Source organism: Malaya genurostris, chromosome 3 (genome assembly GCF_030247185.1).
Source record: "Malaya genurostris strain Urasoe2022 chromosome 3, Malgen_1.1, whole genome shotgun sequence".
Taxonomy (NCBI): Eukaryota; Metazoa; Arthropoda; class Insecta; order Diptera; family Culicidae; genus Malaya; species Malaya genurostris.
In genome coordinates this window covers 70,328,788-70,339,246 of record NC_080572.1, presented here as the reverse complement: position 1 = coordinate 70,339,246, position 10,459 = coordinate 70,328,788, and the positions used below count along the sequence as shown (strand labels likewise).

Here is a 10,459-nt window from a genome sequence, read left to right as displayed (position 1 = left end):
GAAGACGTCTGCAAAGTTTCATCCAAATCTGAGCAAGCCGATTTCCTGATTTCTGCTGTTACTTTCTAGAATAGCTCAGCAGAAACGAAAACCGTAACAAGAAAAAATCGTTGCAAATCAAACGGAGCAAACAGTTCAAACAACCCACCGGCGACGGTACGCCGACCGATTGGGTGGGTGTGTACGTACTACAACTCCTGGTCCGCCGTGATGTGCTTTCGCCTCCAATGAACCACGTCGTAGTGTCTCCAACAGCGTCGACCTAACCGACTGAGCACCGGGCAGGCAGGTCGGTAAGTGAGCGAACCACTACAAGACAGGGCGGTGGTGTAGGGCAGTGTGTGTGGCTAGGTTTGGGTGGCACGCTCGTGAAGCCTCGCTTATGTTTGCTGCTTTTGGCATGGCTTTGCATCGGTTCGCTTGTTGGTGGCTCTGAGACATTCTGCTGGATTTTCGCTATATGTGTACCAACCGATCTCGGTACCTTTTGCAGCTCCGCGTGGTTCGGTGGGCTGCTTGTTGCTTGTTTATTATGAATTTCATTTTCAGTATTGAGCTGTCCCGCGTGACGGCAGGACGTGTTTCTTCAAAGGCGCGCTTTTGCACTCCTTTTTGCCAGCTTCCGTAGCTCTCTAATGCGAATGCTTTTCTTAAGTTTGTTCTATGTTGATTGAAAACCTTCCATTCCTTACTTATTCCAACCGGTCTGGTGAAGAACAGCTGTTTTTTTTTCTTCAAACCTACATTCAGTACCTGATTAGGCGGGCCAGTATCGAACCGTATCGGAAGCCGGTTCCGCAAGTGTCAACTTCTTTAGCGGAATGTAAACAACATTGTTAAGTGGTTCGCGAAACGATTCCTCTGCATCTGTGCGTCCGAGTGTGCCTCCAAAGTGTCTCTAGACTATCGCAGTGACTCCGCCTAGCGGAAACCTGGTGACTAAGACGCGATCTGCAGGCCGAGTCAAGTGTCCGTGTTTGTGTATTATGGATTCTGATTACTGTTATTATCGTTTCAATTAGATCAATTTGCGCCAACTTCTGTTGCATTGTTGTTGGGAGGACGGCAGAGCAGTTGTTGCTGTTTAGTGTTGCCCGGCGTGAGTGAGTGTTTGCTCTCTATCTTTAGACTCGATAGGGGCTAGCCCAGTGAAACTATGTGCGCGGTTGCTTCTGACTGACTGGTGATGCATAATTGGAAAATTGGTGTTTATGGTACAAGTATGTTTACCTAAAAACCATACGAGCACAAACATACGAATCCAAAGCCGCAGCCTGTGCAGTGTGAGAAAATCTCTACAATTTGGCATCTGGAGGTTGCAGCCAACCGGCCCTTCAGAGCATAGAGTTCGCGGTGTCTAGCCAAGGCGAAGAAACTTGGCCATTGATTCGCTAATAGTAATAATAGCAATAACAGCCGACATTATAAAAGCGGTAACCAATCGATGTGAAGTACTCAGAACCTTTTCTGCCGGCCGAACTTGGAACCAACGCATGCCGGGCGGGGAAATCTTGTAGTTTGTGTCGGTTTTGCGCGCACCCATGCTGGACCTTGGTCTGAACCACTTTGTTGTTATGACGGCAGCGCGAAGGCAGCGCTGGTTTCCGGTGTCTATCACGAGATATTTTTCTATCGAGTAAATCGAGAGCACTGCATGTAACTCCTCGTACGTGGAGCAGTGCTTGGTCCCGATCCGTAGATTGAATAAGCTTGCAAAGACATACGCCAGGGCGCTAGCCGTGGCCTAGCATCGCAGGATTGACTAAACACAAAGCAGTGAGTATCCATTGTTTTAGATTGAATTAGAAGAGTTTGAAAATTAATCAAAATAATAATTGTTTAAATTTAATATTTTGTTCAAATACCCCACATTACTTACGTATACGTGAAAGTATGAATTAATAGATTGCAATCGATCGTTGGAGAACTTTTTCAAGTCCAAAGATTTCTGAAAATTAATTTTATCGAAATTTTCTATTTTTGACGTAAATACGTGTCACTTTAGCACATAGGGTCAGAAAGTTTTTATGTGGAGCACATCTTTATTTTCTATATAGGGGTGCAAATCAGAAACTCAAGGAAAAATACACGTAGAAATGTGGTCAGGTTTTAAACACTTACAGCTCATTCTATTTTGTATCAGTTATTGATATTATTTCATCATTTTATTGGAAATATTTCTAAGTTTCGATTTGAATGTATCAAGATTTGAATGTATTTTCAATTATATATGATTGAAATTTTGATTAGTAGCGAGCAGTGTTCTATTTTGTCTACTAAAAATCTCCGGCATACCGGATTTCCCTGCCATAGACGACGGTTTTGAAGGAATAAACGATATATCAAAGGGAAAGCATCGCTCTGATTGGTCAATCGATAAAAAAGCGAAGCTGTTGGAAGCACGCGAATCTATAAATAGAAACGAAATTATAGCTAACGTTTCATCAGTCCTACGCGTAGCTTGCTAGAGGAAGGTTGTTGCTAGACAGCAAGACAAAAAGTGCCATAAATCGATTTGAAGCTTTAATTGATATGCTCTGATCTTGTGTCATGCAAGCTCGGATGAAATTCCATGCTATGTAGTTTCGTCTGAAAAATTGACAACAACCCAGGGTAAATTTTTAGTGCTTAAGATTAATTTCTTGGTAGAGAAACGCTATAAAAATAACTGCTTGCATACAAAACTTGAACACAAGCTTGGCGAAGAGAAGCTTAAATAGCGAAATCCGTATCGCAAGTATGTACAAAGATATAGTTGCATATATTTGGGATATTAATGTAATTTCGTCGTATGTTCGAACCCCGACCTGGAAGGATTTGTAGCATCAGTAAAATCGTAGCATCAGCCATGCAATGGTGTACCGACACACTGAATCGACTGCGAAGTCTGTTGAAACAGAAGGTCAAATTCCACCACAGGAATGTAATACCAAGGCTTTGCTTTTTGCAATTTCGTCGGCTATAAAACAAATACAAATGAAGACAAACAATGTTCGGTGTTAATTCCTAATCAAGATCAATCTAAGCAGACTCTCGGGCAATTGCGGATTCCAAAGTGTGATGATTGATTTAATTGTTTGATTGTAGATCATTAGAAATTTTTGTTGCCTTGTTCCACATCAATGGCTCGAACAACGCCATGGGGCTGATCCTTGTAGTTTCTCTGGCACAAAGAGGCGAATGGTCTTAAGGTTAAAACCTCTATAATCTAAACAAAACAAAAAAAAACTACGGGGTGCATTTTCGAAATTTTCTGAGAGAGTGACAATTTTTTGATCGTGAATAAAGCTTGCTTCACATAGAATTGGAACAAAGACAATTGCCTGTATTTCAGTTATTTATTATTGAATTCAAGATCTTTTTTTATACAAATGTAGCATTTTCTTCATACTTTCAAGAAAAAATACGGATAAAATTATTCGTCTCGGTTTCGAAGGAATTCTCGAATTTTTCCTGTAATACGGCTCATTAGGCGGCGCACACCTTCTTTGTCCATCGTTTTAGCAATCTTATTCCACCAGGTCGTCATCTGATTGATGTCTTTGACAACCTTTCCTTTTGCCTCGAGTCTCCTCTTCATGATTGCACAGTATTTCACAATAGGACGGAACTGGGGGCAGTTGGGTGGGTTAAGGTTTCGGAATCACAATTCGGACAATTTGTCTAGAACAAGTTGATTTTTTTTTCACATTATTCTATCGTGGTTAATATCTGTGCATTCGGAAATACATATTGAGAAATTTTGCTTGGAATCTCTGATATTGGTCATACTTTGTCAAAAGAGTAATCAACGTTAAGAATTCAAATGGACTTTAAAACTAATGGTTGGTTATCTGTTTACTTTCTCTCTTGTTAATAGCTCATAAATTTGCACGTTTACCTCCTATTTGTGTGGTACGATATCCAAAACATTCATTAAGCTAGCAATATGAGATGGTTAGCAAACGCAGAATTAATCGAAATAGAATCTGTCATTGGCGTTTTTGGTCCATTTCAAATGTTCACGTCGAATTAAACTACGGAATCACGCTCAAATTCATTATCATTATCGGGTCAGGGTTATTTCGCAGAAAGTCGTTTCACTGAAAATCATTTCGTCGAAAGAGTCATTTCGCCGAATGCCAATTCGTCGAAAGTCATTTCACCGAATCCTTCAATTGTTTTAAGGTGAAATGTGGAGGAATGCGCTCGTCGCGTTTTTGGTTAACTTTTCAAAAATTAGACGGAATTTCGAAAAACTAAAAACACTTCCACGGGGATGTTTTTGAAACTGAAGAATGATGTTGTTGGAAGATTTCACAAAAAATCTGAAAATGCTATTCAAAATTATGAAACTTTAGCTGAAATATCCGAAATTTGTCAAAGTTACGAGAGAATTTAATTTATTTTTCATCATTTTCTATATTGCTTACGCGCGGCTGTTTCGTATGGTGGTGGGGTGAAAAATGCATAGTGGGTTCGGTGGCGTTATATCGTGAGCAAATATTACATATAAAAAAGTGACACGAATTTATGCATTTGGTTTTGTATTAAAATAGCAACGAGTTTAATATAATAAATTTGATATTATAGGAAATCTTTCATTTTTTAAGGTAACTGGCATTTATAATGCCCAACTTTGCCTAACTCAATGGATTGATGATACTTTATTGTGTAATATCATATAATAAACATAACTTCAGATTTAGTAAAACTAAAAATTAGCTTAGACAAGCTACTGAATGAAATAAATACAAGCCAAGTAGAATCGTTCATTTAGAACAATGAAGCATAAACGTAGATATAATCTAGTTCCAGAATCACTATATAAAAACACATTACGTTTATTGAAAACGTATTTATTTGGTGCAATTCCGTTGTCTCGTGAATGTTCAGTAATTTCTTATTCCAATTACTATGTGGGACTGGTAAAGATACCGAAAATAGTTAATTGTTTCTTTGTTTTCAAGCGTTTCTTAGAAGGAGAATCTATACTTGCTACTAAACTCAGCCATGTACGTTGTTAGCATGTTAGTCAATACATATTATCTCATGTGAGTCAATTATAAATACTAATGGTTCATAGTTCTAGTGTAGTAGTAATCAATAACAATAAAAAATGAATTAGAACATATTCAAACTGTGAAATGTTCACAAATCCATTACGACTCATCAAGAGCCTCTTTTTTACAAGCCAACAAAACGTGTGGTAAGCCCACTGCGCTCAATCACTGAAAATATTCCTGGTTTCAATGTATCGGTTTTGCCTGTTATGCTTTGTGCAACGATTCGTTCCACTCAAGCTTTTTAAAATTTTGCGCACATTCACATTTCATTCATTTTTATCGTAAATTGAATTGAATTAAAAAATAGACAAATGACAAAAGCCATTTCTCCGATGAATGACATTTCACCGAATGCCAATTCTCCGAAAGCCATTTCGCTGAAAGGGTCATTCCGCCGAAGCCTGCAATTGTCTCAATATAAATAATTTGCATTGAATTAAAATATAGACAAATGTAAGATGATAGTGCTTAACATTGCACTATGGTCCAAAACGGGAAATTAGCGTGACAAAAATATTTTCACTATCAAATATTAGTCTTTTGTAGTTGACGTCTTCACAAAAATTGCTTGTAATCAAATGGCGCTCCTTTAGATGAAACAAGTTACTAGGGTGGTCCTTATTTATGTTGAAATCTGAAATCTAACTTTTTTTAGTTGAACTCAAAAACGATTGTACAATAAAGTTGTAGAAAATTTTATTTTGAGCAACTTTGCTGAAAAAAGCACCTCTAGCTTTTCATTTGATCGAGTTACATCATTTTTCCCGAGTAAAAGAAGGGTGGCTCCTGAAAAATCACCTTTTTTGTTCTAACTTTTTTGTGAAACGTTCTATGCAAAAGTTGTTTTCAGAAAAGTTGTTGAACTAATTAATGCACAAAATTTGGCTGAACCAAGCTTTTTCATATGAGCTACCAGTAAAAAGTTATGATTGCTTTTTCATCAAAAAATATTCAAGCTTCAAATATCAATATTCATTAGAGGCCAGATCGATAAAAATGTATCCCATGCGGTTCCTGAAAGGTCATAATATAAGTAATAATTTAAGATAAAATTGGAAGGGTGTTATTTTTTTAACTTATTTGAATTAGTCTTGAAAAAAAACCTCAAAAACTCAAAAAACATTGCATAACTCTTAAACGCCTTATCGTATCAACATACTTCCTTTAGCAAAACAATAGTATCAAATTAGTTCTACAAGTGCTCCATAAATTGTTCAACAAAAAATTTATTTTTGGCTGTAGTTTTTGTGTGTCTCATTTCTCGAACGAACAATGTATGGAACACTTAAAGAACTAATTTAATGTTATTGCTTTTGTTAAAGGAAGTATGTTGATACGTTAAGGCGTTTAAGAGTTATGCAATGTTTTTGAGTTTTTGAGGTATTTTTTCAAGACTAATTCAAATAAGTTAAAAAAATAACACCCTTCCAATTTTCTCTTAAATTATTACTTATATTATGACCTTTCAGGATACATTTTTATCGATCTGGCATCTAATGAATATTGATATTTGATGCTTGACTAGTTTTTGATGAAAAAGCAATCATAACTTTTTGCTGGTACCTCATATGACATAGCTTGGTTCAGCAGAATTGTGCGCAATAATTAGCTCAATAACTCTTCTGAAGACAACTTTTCCATATAACATTTCACTAAAAAGTTAGAATAAAAAAAGTGATTTTTCAGAAGCCACCTTACTCGGGAGAATTGATGTAATTCGATCAAATGAAAAAGCTAGGGAGGTGTCTTTTCAGCACAGTTGCTCAAAATAAAATTTTCTACAACTTTATTGTATAATGAAATCGTTTATGAGTTCAATTAAAAAAGTTAGATATCAGATTTCAATATAAATAAGGACCACCATAGTAACTTGTTTCATCTAAAGGAGCGCCATTTGATTACAAACAACTTTTGTGAAGACGTCAACTACAAAACACTAATATTTAATAGTGAACATATTTTTGTCACGCAAATTTCCCGTTTTGGACCTTTGTGCATTGTATGGACCTACAATCGTACTTCTGAAATGTCTTAGATTTAAAACAACGAATAAATTCATTTTTCCGTGTTCGATCCAGAAAGATTATTCTCTTGATTTTTTTAGATGAACCTCAGAATAAAATTTTCAAGAATACTCTTCCACTTTATTAGCTACTATGGTTCAAAACATAAAAAGAAATACAGAAGACATAAAAACAAATAAATATTTTTAATGAATAACCAGAATTTGTAATTTTTTTTCATTGAATAAATGACCCTTTCTGTGCAACAGCTTTCGGCGAAATGACCCGTTTTTATTATTACAAATGAAAGTAAATTTTTCGTGAAATTTTTTTCAACCTGTGTAAAAAAAAGGTTGCCAAAAAATGTCATCAGTTTTATAACCTATTGGGCCGTATGAATAAAATGTAGTAAAGTCTGTTGTTTGTAGTATCTTCTCAAAAACATAGTCTACAGAGTAAAACACGTTTGGATTGGTTTTAATTTTTCTACTTCACTTCATCAGCAATGGGCCGTATGAATAAAACGTAGCATGCTTGAATTTCGGTAGTAAATGCTACGTGTGGATCACGTTCCTGTCAAAACAAGCTACAAACTGTAGTATTTACTACAAGTTTTCGGTAGGTAGCTCTAGAGGTTGCTACTCGTGTGTTTGCTTATGAAGTGATGAACAGAAATAAAAGTATGGGTGTGTAATGTCAGAGACATAACTGGATGTCGTGAATACGAATAAAACTGATACTCTTTCTTTGATCGATTATGTGAAGTGTGCATGCTTTCCTCTTTTTCACTACTAGAATTTGAAACGATACACCTAAAATAAAGTACCGATTAGTTACATTATACATTCTGACACACAATCAAATATTACGAAATAACCAGTATAGTTCTTTATGATAAAATAATGGCGGTTCGAATTTTGCACTGCAAAAATCGCACAAAGCTAATCAAAATATCCTGAAAACTGGCTCTGTGTCCTGAGCGTTTGACGCTTTACACCACGCAAAAGGTCTACTTCCATTGCCGACTGCTCCTCCTGACGACCGAAGCCCAAATGAGAGGACGACCCGAGGGTTTCACGCTTTATACTTTAGATTACCTTTTATACTTCGGATCTGATATGTGCGTGATGAATTTTCCACATTATTCCCAAAAGATTAGGAAAACTTTCATTTTCAATTATTTATGGTTATCTCACGCTGTTGAAAATTTAATCACAAATTCCTGATCATATTTCCGATAGCTTGTAGAATAAATTATGTTGCTGGGTTAAGTACATCAAGAGATATTCGCGATGAACTTCTGCCCATTCTTGTACAGGGTGAATTTTTAAAAGGCCCCATAGTAAAGTAAGTCGTATTCACGACAAAAAGTGGCATTTTTACAGATGTAAGTACGTTTTTTGCTTTGTGCATGCCTATGCCAGCTTTTCCGGCTCTGTGTCGATACGGTATGCAGTAAATGCTTAAATTTGGAAGTAGCATTGACTTCATGTTCGAACTTGTTTTTGTCGCGAATACGACTTACTTTACTATGGGGTGCCTTTTCAAAATTTACCCTCTGAGAGAGTGATAAGTTTTTGATCGTGAATATCTCTTGTTGTATCTAACAAATCAACATAATTTTTTCTACATGCCATCGGAAATATGATCACAATTTTATGATAAAATTTTCAGTTGTGTGACATAATCTCAAATAGTTCAAAATTAAACTTTTCTGAAATGTTTGGTATAAACAAGTATCATAAAGGATAATTCATAAGGCGCGTTTGCCTTTCTCGTATTTTGAAAGCTCATAGTGATCTGTGAAAGGATTTATATAATTCAATTACCAATAGAATCGAAATTTTTCAACTTAAACGTGTATAGCAAAAGCATTGAAGTATTTCAATAGTACACTATTGAAAAACCTGTCTCATTTGACCCATGTCAACACCAGCCAATCTGAGGAAGGGAACAAAATATCTGCTGCTGTACAACAAATCGTTCGAGAAAAATGTTCCGAAAAGTGGTGAATATCGTAGTGAGTTCCTCAATTTGGTCCTTCTGAATGCTAGAAACGAATCCCTACAGCATATTGATAGTTTCTTTCAATAAATTATGCAAATCCGAAATGAAATAATCGACATTAAAATTCTGTATGCGGCTATTTTTATAGCCGTTAGGACCGCCCATTAGTGAAAAAACTACAAATGAAATAACATAAAAGAAAATTCCTAACAAAAATTGAATAAGTTTGGATTCTATCGCCAATGCGAGCAGATGTATTTTGTGCCGTTCGCAAAGCTAGTTTCGCTTCCGACAAAAGCGATTACGTCACAGCTGCCAGTCATTTGCATGGATGAAAAAGTAACGGTGGAGAGCATTACAAAAAAATCAGCCGTTCTAATTGATCAACTAATTGATATTCGGAAGTGTTAAGGAACATGTCAGTTGTTTTCGTATTCACGACATCCAGTTATGTCTCTGACATTACCCACCCGCCTTTTTATTCATACCAAACCGCGTTATACTCTGTGGACTTTGTTTTTGAGAAGATACTACAAACAACAGACTTTACTACATTTTATTCATACGGCCCATTGTCTCGAAAGTGTTTCGCTGTCTTTGCGGTGATTCTATTGCATCGTAGGCTTTGCAAATCTTTTGTGAAAAGTAGGTACAATATGTGAAGCAAATATGGTTGGAACCCGATCAATATCCGATTAAGTATTTAAAAATTTCTACTCGTAACCGAATAAACAATAAAAATTATCCGTACCCGACCAAATCTCAAGTACATACCCGTAACCCGATCATCTCTAATAGTCCAGCGGAAGGATATAAGGAAAAGTCGTGCTTAGACTGAACCTGAACACATTGGCTACTGAGTTAAAGTTCTTTCCTTTCGTCAGTTCTTTTTCCAATCTGGCTCTCAAACATTTCCGATCTACTTAGATAAAACCGAACTGCTATTGAAAATAGGATAACCATTCTGAGAAATAGAAACTAATATTTTCATGAAATTTTTGATGTGGAACCCACCTTTGTTTTCTATATAGGGGTGCAAATTAGAAATTCAGGGGTAAATACAAGTAGAAATGTGGTCAGCTTTTGAACACTTACAACTCAGTCAGTTTAGTTTCAGTCAGTAATATTATTTCACCAATTGATTGGAAATATTTCTACGTATTGATTTGAATGTTCATAGCCATGTATTTTCAATTATATATCATTGAAATGTTGATTAATAGCTAACAGTGTCCTATTTCGTCTGCTAAAAATCTCCCGCATACCGGATTTCCCTACCATAGACGACGGTTTTGAAGGAGTAAGCGATGTATCAATGGGAAAGCATCGCTCTGATTGGTCAATCGTTGAAAAAGTGAAGCTCTTGGAAGCACGCGAATCTATAAATATAAGCGAAATTATAGC

General features: G+C 36.2%; 1 protein-coding gene across 1 annotated transcript in view; it reads left to right on the top strand.

Annotated features, from left to right (window-relative positions):
• Positions 1–575: 575 nt before the first annotated feature.
• LOC131434782 (Krueppel-like factor 12) overlaps positions 576–10,459 on the top strand; it is a 398,669-nt gene continuing 388,785 nt past the window's right edge. Inside the window, exon 1 of the mRNA XM_058601926.1 lies at positions 576–1,776. The gene's annotated coding sequence lies outside the window, so the exon portion shown is untranslated. The remainder of the gene's footprint in view (positions 1,777–10,459) is intronic.